We start from the raw sequence: 12,360 nt of genomic DNA on the forward strand, positions 1-12,360 counted from the left end.
ATTTAAAAAATACCTTTTCTTAATTGTCTCTTTATTATCCTCAAATTTCACAGGTGCTTACTGTAACCAGAATTATGAAGATGTATAAAGAAAACATTAAATAATCTCTCTTCATCTTATCCTCTTTCCAACCCGATCTACTCCTAAATAATTTTTTTAACATTCTGCATTCTTTTATAGTTTTCTCCATGCATAGGTACTTAAATAAACATTTAGATTTTTAGTTTTTAATTTTTATAATTTTCAGATTAAATAAACAGATTTTTAGTTTTTAATTTTTATAATTTTCAGATCAAATAGTATACTTTATGTATGTTTTATTTATTGTATTTTTTATAATATACAAATATGTATATTTTGTATAATTTTCTTTTGTTCATTTGACAGATGTTTGTTGGAACATTTACTTCTATCAAGTACTATCTTTAGGTACTATTAATAGTAATATTTTTATTGCTATGTTATTATTAGTAGTAAAATATTGTATGTTTTTCAGGTCAATATGTATAGCACTAATGTATCCTTTTAAAAGCTGTAAATGCACATAGACAAACACAGAATACATTTTTTATTTTCAGATAATTACGCATTCATATGCAGGTGTAAGAAACTATACTGAGAAATCCTGTGTAACATTTATTCAGTTTCCCTCAGTAGCAACAAATTGCAAAACTATAATGCAATATCACAATAAGGAAGTTGACAATAATACAGTCAAGATACATAACAGTTTCATTACCACGAAGATCCCTTTTTTTGCCCTTTTACAATCACACCTACTTCCTCCCTTCTATACATCCCCTTCCTACATCCCCTTCTATAACTCCTAGCAACTGATTACCTCATCTCCATTTCTATGCTTTGTCATCTAAACAACGTTATATAAATGGCATCCTACAATATATAATCTTTTGGGATTGATTTTTGACTTAGCATAATTCCCTTGATATTGTTGTATGAATCAGTAGTCCATTCCTGTTTTTTGCTGAATGATACTTCATGGTATGGATGTACCAATGTTTGTTGAACCAGTCATTGTTGAAGGACATCTGGGAGGTTTCCAGTTTTTGGCCATTACTGATAAGGTTTTCTATGAACAATCATGTATGAGTTTTTGTGTAAACATAAATTTTTATTTTTCTGGGATAATGCCCAAGAGTTCAATTGCTGGGTCATATGGTAACTGGATAATTCTATAAGAAACTGCCAGACTGTTTTCCAGAGAGGATGTTCCATTTATATTCCTACCAACAATACACGAGTGATTCAGTTTTTCTCATTTTTGTCAGCATTTGGTGTTGTCACTATTTTGTATTTTTAGCTGTTCTAAGAGGTGGGTATTGAATATCTCATCACGGTCTTAATTTGTATTTCCTTCGTGGCTACTGATGTTAGACACGTTTTTTGTGCTTGTGTGCCATCTGTATATCCTTTTCAGTGAAATGTCTCTTCCTGTCTTTTGCCAATTTTGAATTGGATTGTTATTTTTACTGTTGAGTTTTGAGAGTTCTTCATATATTCTAGATACCAGTCTTTTGTTAAACATGTGTTTGCAGATATTTTTCTCCCAGTCTGTAGCCTGTCTTTTCATCTCTTTTCATATGGTCTTTTGAAGAGCAAATTTTAAATTTTTGACAAAGGCCAACTTGCTTTTCCCCTTTATGGACTGAGCTTTTGATGTCAGCTCTAAGGACTCTGCCTGGATCTAGATCCCTAAGATTTCCCCCCATGTTTTCCCCTAGAAGTTGTTATTTTTTTAATATTTTTTTTACTTGACTATGATTCATTTTGAGTTAAATTTTGTATAAGGTATGAAATTTAGGTGGAGTTACTTTTTTTTCTTTTTTTGCATATGGATATATATTTGCTCCAGCATCATTTGGGTAAAAGGCTATTCTACTGAATTGCTTTTTCACTTTTGTGAAAACACAGTTGGGTATATTTGTGTGGGTCTGTTTCTGGGTTCATTCTTCTGGTCTTTTGATCTGTGTATCTATTCCTCTGCCAGTTACTACCCTGTTTGATTACTACTATATTATAGTAGACCTTAATAATAGCTAGAGTAATTTTTCCTACTTTATTTCTCCTTTTTGTCAAGACTGTTTTAACTATTCTAGATTCTGTATCTTTCTGTGTAAATTTAGAATAATTTTTTATGTTTACAAAGAAATCCTGGATAAGATTTTGATAGGAATTTCATTAAAATTTATAGACCAATCTGGGGAGAATTGTCAGCTTTAATGTATCTTCCAATCCATGAACACAGTGTGTATCTCCATTTATTTACATATTCTTCTTCTTTTTTTAAAAGTATTTTGTAATATTCTGCATATAGATCTTATACATGCTTTAAGTTTACTATTTCATTTTCTTTGGAGTGATTGTAAATTGTATTTTTAAATTTTTATTTATTTATTTAAAATATTTTATGTACTTGACAGAGAGAGATCACAAGTAGGCAGAGAGGCAGGTAGAGAGAGGAGGAAGCAGGCTCCCTGCTGAGCAGAGAGCCCGACGTGGGGTTCCATCCCGGGACCATGGGATCACGACCTGAGCCGAAGACAGAGGCTTAACCCACTGAGCCACCCAGGCGCCCCTGTATTTTTTTAAATTGATTTTTTGAGGTATGGTTGACATATAAAAAGTGGTACATATTTAATGTATACAACTTGATGAGTTTGGGTATAAGTATACACCCATGAAGCCGTCACCACCATCAAGATTATAGAAATATCAGTTTCCTTCCATAGTGTTCTCTTGTCCCTTTTATTATTATTATTTTTGTGTATGTGTGTGTGTGTGTGTGTGTGTGTGTGTGAATAATACTTAACATAAGATTTACACTCTTAGCAAATTTGAGGTACATAGGACAGAATTATTAGCTATGGGCACTATGCTGAATGGTAAATATATAGAAATTATTTATCAGCATGACTGAAACTTTGTACTCTTTGACCATTACCTCCCCATTTCCCTCTCCCCAGCCTTTGCAACCACCATTTTATACACTGAATCTATGAGTTTGACTACTCAAGATTCCACATATAAGTGACAGTGTACAGTGATTGTCTTTCTGTATCTGGCTTATTTCTCATAGTATAATGTCCATTCATGTTGTTGCAAAAGCAGGATTTCCTTCCTTTTATAAGGCTGAATAGTATTCTACTGTATATTTATACTACATTTTCTTTATCCATTCATCCATGGATGAACATTTAGGTTATATCCATTTCTTGGCTATTGTGAATGATACCGTAACAAATATGGGAGTATAGCTATCTCTTCAAGATTCTGGTTTGGATAAGTATCTAGAAGTGGGATTCCTGGATCACATGGTAGTTCTATTTTTTATTTTATTGGGAGCCTTCATACAGTTTTCATAATGGTTACACCAACTTATATTCTGACCAACAGTGTACCATGATTCTCTTCACATTATTGCCATACTAGTTATCTATTGTTTTTTAAATGCTGTCCATCTTAACAGGTGTGAAGTAATATTTTTTAAGGATTTTATTATTTATTTATCTGAGAGAGAGAGAGAGATCAGGAGTGCAGGGGAGGGGCAGGGAGGTTGGAGAAGCAGATGCCCTGCTGAGCAAGGAGTCTGATGCGAGGCTCTATTCCAAAATCCAGAGATTATGACCTGACCTAAAGGCAGATACTCAACTGACTGAGCCACCCAGGTTTCTCTGTGTGTGTCTTTTTTAGAGACATGTCTATTCAGGTCCGTTGCCCATTTGTTATTTAAGCTGATTCTTTTCTTGCTGTTGACTGTACGCGTTCCTTATATATTTTGAGTATCAACCTTTCATCAGTTATATGGTTTGCAAATATTTTCTCCCATTCCATAGATTGCTTTTCCATTGTTTTGATTGTTTCCTTTGATGTACAGAAGCTTTTAAGTTTGATGTAATCCAATTTATTGTTTTTTTTTTTTTTTGCATTTATTGACTGTGTTTTTGGTGTCATGTCAAAAAAATCATTGCTAAGACCAATATCAAGGAGATTTTTCCCTGTATTTTCTTCTAGGAGCTTGTGGTTTCATGTATTACATTTAAATCTTTAATCTGCATTGACTTGATTTTGTGTAATATGTAAGATAAAAAAGTCCAAGTTCATTCTTTGCATCTGGCTATCCAGTTTTCCCAATACCAGTCACTGAAGTTCTTTTCTCAATTTGGATTCTTGGCATCCTTGTGGTAGATTACTTGACTGTATACGTATGGGCTTATTTCTAGGGTCTCTATTCTGTTCCATTGGTATATGGGTCTGTTTTTATGTCAGTACCATACTGTTTGATTATTATAGCTTTGTAATATAATTTGAAACAATTGGAATACCTCCAGCATTGTTCTTGCTCAGGATTGCTTTGGCTTTTTATGGTAGTATGGGTATTTAAGAATATTAATTCTTTCAATCCATAAAGATGGTATATCTTTCCATTTATTTATCTTCTTCATTTTTTAAAATCAGTGTTTAATGGTTTTTAGTGTATAGTTTTTTTACCTCCTTAGTTAAATTTACTATTAAGTAGTTAATTCTTTTTGATGCAACTATAAAATAGTATTTTTTCCTTAGTTTCTTTTCTGGATAGTTCACTATTAGTACATACAAATGCAACTGGTTTTTGTATGTTGATTTTGTATCCTGAAACTTTACTGAGTCCCTTTATTATTTTTATCATATCATATCATTTTTATCATATTATATTTTTGGTGGAGTGTTTAAAATTTTTATCTGTAATATCATGTCTTCTGCAAACAGATCATTTTACTTCTTCCTTTCTGATTTGGATGCCTTTTAATCTTTCCTGCTTGATTGCTCCCATGAGGATTTCTAGTACTACGTTGGTTAGAAGTGATCACAGTGTTCACCTTGTCTTTTTCCTGTTTCAGCTTTTCACTGTTGAGCATGATGTTACCTGTGCCCAACATATATGGCTTTTATTATGTTGAGATACATTCTATCTGTATGTGTAATTTATTGAAACATTTTAAGAAATCATGAATGGATGTTGAATTTTGTCAAATGGTTTTTCTGCATTTATTGAGATGATCATGATTTTTATCTTTCATTCTGTTCATGTGGTATATCACATTTATTGATTTGCATATGTTGAAACATCCTTGCATCCTAGGAGTAGATCCCACTTCATCATTGTGTATTATTCTTTTAATGTGCTGTTGAATTCAGTTTGCTAATATTTTGTTGAGGAGTTTTGGTATCTATCTTCATCAGGGATATTGGCCTGTACTTTTTTCTTATAATGTCCATATCTGGTTTTGGTGTAAGGATAATGCTAGGCTTATAAATGAGTTTGGAAGTATTCCATTCTCTTCAGTTTTTTGGAAGAGTTTGAGAAGATTGGTATTCTTCTATAAATGTTTGGTAGAATTCACCCATGAAGCTATCCAATCCTGGGCTTTTCTTTGTTAGGAAATTTTTTTTTTTATTTTTTTTATTTTTTTTTTATAAACATATATTTTTATCCCCAGGGGTACAGGTCTGTGAATCACCAGGTTTACACACTTCACAGCACTCACCAAATCACATACCCTCCCCAAAGTCCATAATCCCACTCCCTTCTCCCAAACCCCCTCCCCCCGGCAACCCTCAGTTTGTTTTGTGAGATTAAGAGTCACTTATGGTTTGTCTCCCTCCCAATCCCATCTTGTTTCATTTATTCTTCTTCTACCCACTTAAGCCTCCATGTTGCATCACCACTTCCTCATATCAGGGAGATCATATGATAGTTGTCTTTCTCTGCTTGACTTATTTCGCTAAGCATGATACGCTCTAGTTCCATCCATGTTGTCGCAAATGGCAAGATTTCATTTCTTTTGATGGCTGCATAGTATTCCATTGTGTATATATACCACATCTTCTTGATCCATTCATCTGTCGATGGACATCTAGGTTCTTTCCATAGTTTGGCTATTGTGGACATTGCTGCTATAAACATTCGGGTGCATGTGTCCCTTTGGATCACTACATTTGTATCTTTAGGGTAAATACCCAATAGTGCAATTGCTGGGTCATAGGGCAGTTCTATTTTCAACATTTTGAGGAACCTCCATGCTGTTTTCCAGAGTGGCTGCACCAGCTTGCATTCCCACCAACAGTGTAGGAGGGGTTAGGAAATTTTTGATTACTATTTTAACCTCCTTAATCATCATTGGTCTGTTCAGATTTTCTATTTCTTCATGATTCAATCTTGGTAGGTTGAGTGTTTTTAGGAATTTATCCATTTCTTGTAGGTTATTCAATTTGTTGTAATATTCATGTAATATTCATATAATATTCATCACCCTTTGTATTTCTGTGGTATCAGTTGTAATAGATCCTCTTCTTTTCCTTATTTTGTAGGTTCATCTTTCATTTATGACTTTATTATTGCATTTTCTCTCTCTTTTTTTTCTTAATGTACCTAAGGGTTTGTCAGTTTTGTTCATCTTTTCAAAAGATAAACTTTTAGTTTTGTTGATTTTTTATAGGTTTTCTGGTCTTTTTTTATTAATTTTTGCTCTAATCTTTATTATTTCTGCTAACTTTGGACTTAGTTCTTTTTCTAGTTCTTTGAGGTATAAATTTAGGTTGAGATTTTTTTCTTGATGTAAGGGTTTATTGCTATAAAATTCCCTCTTAGAACTCTTCTTGCTGCATCCCATAAAGATTGCTATGTTGTGTTTTCATCTAATTTGTCCTAAGTCTTGACTTTCTATCTTCATATTTGAAGAAGCAGTCACCTCCCTCAGTTTTTTGCTGCCTGGCTTTTGACTGGCTTCCAGGAGAGAAAATCTTCACCAGTAGGCCTGGCTGGAGATTTTAAAGCTCTCTAAGAACTTTTCTAAGGACGTGTCTGCTCCATTTTTCTTGTTTTCTCTTGAGGAAAAATCCTTAGGGTTGTGTGTCTTCTTTTGATCCTGCCAAGCCAGGCTGGCTGCTGAGAGTCTCCCATTTACTTTTCTTAGGGTGGTATCCTGAAGTATTGTGTACCTTCTTCCATGCCAGGAGACTCTTGTTGACTGCTTATATCTGTGTGCTGTCTGTGGAGGCTCATACATACCAGATGCAGAAGAGTGCAGGGTGTTGGCAATGGGGGGACTCGTGAAATGCTGGGGCATACGCTGGCTACTGTAGGGGTGTCCACAGGTGACATGTCCTTTAGCATTCATGGATGGGCTATTGGTGGAGACTGCAAGCTGGTTAGTAGGAATTTTGGCTGAGATTTTTGCATTGGTGATTAAAAGAGTTCCTTTCCCTTTCCCCTGCTCATAGCTGTCCCCAGACTATTCATCAAAGCTGATCTCCTTATGTTCTGGGTGGAGCAAGGCAGAAGTGGACGTCTTGGGCGGTGTCCTACCAGGCTAGGGAAACTGGGTGCTAACCTCAACTCTCTCTTTTATTGTGGGAGAGATTGTGAACTGAGGGGGTCTCTTTTGGCACTGAGCTGTACTGTCTGGGGGAAGGAGTGATGTAGTTAAAGTGAAACTATTCTTCTTACCCTCTTATTTTTTTTTTTTTAAGATTTTATTTATTTATTTGACAGACAGAGATCACACGTAGGCAGGGAGGCAGGCAGAGAGAGAGGAGGAAGCAGGCTTGCTGTAGAGCAGAAAGCCTGATGCGGGACTCGATTCCAGGACTCTGGGATCACGACCTGAGCTGAAGGCAAAGGCTTTAACCCACTGAGCCACCCAGGCACCCCTCTTCTTACCCTCTTTAATGGCTTTATTCTTTCTCTTTTTGTTTTGCTCCAGCAGGGTACTGGAACCTTTCAGCTGGATTCCTGGACTCCTACAAAGGTATTTTTATCTATGGGTGGATGTTAAAATTGGTGTTTTTATGGGGGTTTGAGGGTTGAAATCTGCTATTCTAGCATCTCAGTGGTATTTTATCTTTAATTTTGGTTTTCACATGTTTTTTGTTAGGATAATGTGATTGATTTTTGTGTGTTGATACTGTATTTTAAAACTTTGTTGAATTCACTTATTATTCTAGGAGTTTACATATTTTTGCAGATTCCTTGGGATTTTGTATGTGTACAATAAATGCCATCTGCAAATAGGGATGGTTTTATTTCTTTCTTTCTCATCTGGATTATTATTATTGTTGTTATTATTATTAATTATTATTATTTTGGTCTTATTACAGTGGCTGGAACTTCAAGTATAGGGTAAAGAAAATTGGTGAGTGTGGATATCTTTGCCATATTCCTGACCTACAGGACAAGCGTTCAGTCTTTATCACTGATATGATGTTAGTTGTCAGTTTTTGTAGATATCCTTTATTTTTTTATTTTTCATTTTTTAAAGATTTTATTTATTTTTCTGTCAGAGAAGGTGAGAGAGAGCACAAGCAGGGGGAGCGGCAGACAAAGGGAGAAGCAGGCTCCTTGCTGAGCAAGGAGTCTGATGCAAGATTCTATCCCAGGACCCGGGGATAATGACCTGGGCCAAACGCAGACACTTAAACAACTGAGCCACCCAGGCATCCCTGGATATCCTTTATTTAGTTGAGGCTGATCCCCTCTATTTATTCCTAAATTGCTGAAAGTTTTTAATAGTGAATGGATATTGACTTTGCCAAGTGCTTTTTCCTACGTCGGTTAATATAATTATTTGATTTTTTTTCTTTAGCCTGTTGATTTGATGAATTAGACTGAATGATCATTGCATGTTGAACTAACCTTGTATAGCTGGAAAAAAATGTTACTTGGTTATGGTGTATGACTTTTAAAATAGATTATTGGATTTGATTTGCTAGTATTTTGTTGAGGAATTTTAAGAGATACCAATCTGTAATCTTCTTTTCTCCACTATCTTCATCTGTCTTTGATTCAGAGTAAAACTGTCCTTACAATGGGTAGGGAAGTGTCCTCTCCTTTATTTTCTGGGAAGGACTGTGTAAACATTAGTGTTAATTCTTTTTTAAAGTTGGTAGAACTTTGCAGTGAAACCATCTGGGCCTGAAGATTTCTTTTTCAAAAGATTTTTAATTAAAAAATAAATTTTTTCTATCATTAGGGGTCTCTTATGGTTTGCTTCCCTCGTTCTCTTTTTTTTTCCCCCCTCTCCTGGGCTGGATGGGTGATGGACATTAAGGAAGGCACTTGTCTTGTTGAGCACTGGGTGTTGTATGTAAGTGATGAATCACTGAATTCTACTCCTGAAACCAATATAACACTGTATGTTTGCCAACTAAAATTTAAATAAAAATTTAAAAATTCAATTTTAAAAAGAGTTATAGAGGAATTGTTCAGTTTCTTGTACGTTATCAAATTTATGAGCATAAGGTTGTTATATAGTATTTCTTTATTATCTGTAGTAATAATAGAATTTATAATGACATATTCTTCATTTCATTCCTGATACTAGTGACTTGTATATTGTCAGTTTTTATCTTTGTCTATTTTGCTAGAAATTATTGATTCTATTGAATGTTTTTGAAGAACCAGCTTTTAATTTCCTTGGTTTTCCCGTTTTTCTCATTTTCCATTAAATTAATTTCTGCTCTAAACTTAGTTATTTTCGGGACGCCTGGGTGGCTCAGTTGGTTAAGCCGCTGCCTTCGGCTCAGGTCATGATCCCAGCGTCCTGGGATCGAGTCCCACATCGGGCTCCTTGCTCAGCAGGGAGCCTGCTTCTCCCTCTGCCTCTGTCTGCCATTCTGTCTGCCTGTGCTCGCTCTCTCCCTCTCTAAATAAATAAAATCTTAAAAAAAATAATAAACTTAGCTATTTTCTTCATTCCATTTGCCTTGGGTTAATTTTCCTTTTCCTCCTCTAGTTTCTTGAGATAGAAACTTAGATTCTTGATCTGAGATTTTCTTTTAAAGGTAGGCATTTGATGCTATAGAAGTCCCTCTCACTCTGTTGGTGGATGAATGGATTGAAAATGTGATACACACACACACACACACACACACACACACACACACACACTGGAATAATATTCAGTGCAAAAAGAAGGAAATCCTGCCATTTGTGACAGCATGGATAAACCTTGAGGGCATTAAGCTAAGTGAAATAAGTCAGACAGAGAAAGACAAATACCTTGTGATCTTACTGATATGTGGAGTCTGAAACAAAACAAAACGATAAAACTGAACTCACAGATACAGAGAACAGATTCATGGTTGTCAGAGATGGGGAGTAGGGGATGGGTGAAATGGGTGAAGGTGGTTAAAAGTGACAAACTTCCAGTTCTAAAATAAATAATTCTTGGGGATGTAATGTACAGCAGGGTGACTATAGTTTACACACCTGTATTGTATATTTGAGTGTTAAGAGAGTAAACATATGTCAATTATATCTGAATAAAAATACAAAAAATAGCCCCTCTTAACCCTGCTTTAGTAATATTCCACAAATTTTGATAGTTTATATTTTAATTTCCATTCATTTCTATGTTTTTAAAAAATTTCTTAGATGACCTCCTCTTGGACCCATGGTTTACTTAGAAGTGTGTTGTTTAATTTCAAAGCTTAGAGATTTTTCTGTTCTCTCTGTTATTGCCTTACAGTTTGATCCCATTATGGTTAGAGAACATGAACTATGTGATTTCAATTCTTTATATTTGACAGAGGTGTGGCTCTAATTTATCTAATTTAATCTGGCTTTATTTTCTGCCTCTATTCAAGCTTAAGATCTTCCTTGGTCTTGGTGAGTATAACCTTATTCAGGGAGTGTGTTATATTCTTTAATGCCTCTTTTGCACATTTTTCTTCCTTTGTCTGATATTTATCTTGAGTGTCTTCCAAGTTTACCCTCACAGACATGCCAGAAATATATTTTTTTAAGATTTTACTTATTTATTTGGGAGAGGGAGAGAGCATGCAAGTAGGGAGAGGAGCAGAGGGAGAGGTTCAAGCTGACTTTGTACTGAGCTTGGAGCCGTACTTGGGACTCTTTTTCTCACGACCCATGAGATCCTAAAGCTGAAATCATGAAGTGGTGTTTAACCAACTGAGCCACCCAAGAGATCTCAGAAATGTTATATTAACTATCCGGCATCTCTTAGCCCAGACACATTGACATTGACATATAAAGTTGAAGGTCATACTTTTTTTTTTTTTTTTAAGATTTATCTATGTATTTGAGAGAGAGAGCATAAGTGGGAGGAGCAGAGGGAGAGGAAACAGAATCCTAGGCTCCCCACCGAGTGTGGAGCCAAACATAGGGCTCTATCTCAGGACCCCAAGATCATGACCTGAGCCAAAACAGAGAGTCAGGTGCTTAACTGACTGAGCCACCCCAGTGCTCCTAAACATTACACTTTTTTTTTTTTTAAGATTTTATTTATTTACTTGACAGAGAGAGAGATCACAAGTACGCAGAGAAGCAAGCAGAGAGAGAGCCTTAACCCACTGAGCAACCCAGGCTCCCTAAACACCACACTTCTTAATAATTTTTCTACATTATTTTAGAAATGTATATTTTAAGTTTTTTAAGGAATGCTTAGAAGTATACAAATTTTAATAAGGTGAAAATAGAGCCGCCATAATTTCAACAAAAGGAAGCAGAATTATTACTAATTTATGGTGCTTTATCTTTCCTACTTTTTCTTATATAAGCCAATAAATTCCAATGATTTAAGAACTGGTATTTGAATGTGGTAATATTGCTGTTATGTGGTAGTTAATTAAAAAAATTAATGGCACTGCAACAAGTTCTGTTTTCCTTAAATAACAAAGTCCTCCAAAATGTAGTATGTGTATGTGTGTGTATATATATGTATACATATACATATATATATAATTTTTAAAAAAAGGTTTTACTTATTTATTTTTCAGACAAAGAGCACAAACAGTCAGAGTGGCAGGCCGAGGCAGAGAGAGAGAAGCAGGATCCCCGTTGAACAAGGAGCCCGGTGTGGGACTCGATCCCATGACTCTGGGATCATGACCTGAGCCGAAGGCAGTGGCTTAACTGAACGAGTCACCCAGGTGTCCCCCAAATGTAGTATGTTTTATAACTTTTATCCTTAATATTTTTCATGTTTGTGACCCAGGGAACATTTTCTAGTTTCCACAATAAATTACAATATTAGGTGGATAAAGTACCCACTTCGGTAACATTGTTTTGTTTTATTTTATGTTATTTTATTTTATAAACATATATTTTTATCCCCAGGGGTACAGGTCTGTGAATCACCAGGTTTACACACTTCACAGCACTCACCAAAGCACATACCCTCCCCAATGTCCATAACCCCACCCCCTTCTCCCAAACCCCCTCCCCCCAGCAACCCTCAGTTTGTTTTGTGAGATTAAGAGTCACTTATGGTTTGTCTCCCTCCCAATCCCATCTTGTTTCATTGATTCTTCTCCTACCCACTTAAGCCCCCATGTTGCATC

The 12,360-nt window shown here is 35.3% G+C and overlaps 1 long non-coding RNA gene across 1 annotated transcript; it reads left to right on the forward strand.

Annotated features, from left to right (window-relative positions):
• The first annotated feature begins 7,584 nt into the window (after positions 1-7,584).
• LOC132011163 (uncharacterized) lies at positions 7,585-12,119 on the forward strand. The gene is made up of 4 exons (XR_009402339.1): positions 7,585-7,808; positions 8,158-8,192; positions 10,645-10,666; positions 11,797-12,119. It is a non-coding gene; the product is annotated as an uncharacterized LOC132011163 (long non-coding RNA).
• The last annotated feature ends 241 nt before the right edge of the window (positions 12,120-12,360 follow it).

The sequence above is a fragment of the Mustela nigripes genome, chromosome 1, assembly GCF_022355385.1.
Source record: "Mustela nigripes isolate SB6536 chromosome 1, MUSNIG.SB6536, whole genome shotgun sequence".
Lineage (NCBI taxonomy): Eukaryota > Metazoa > Chordata > Mammalia > Carnivora > Mustelidae > Mustela > Mustela nigripes.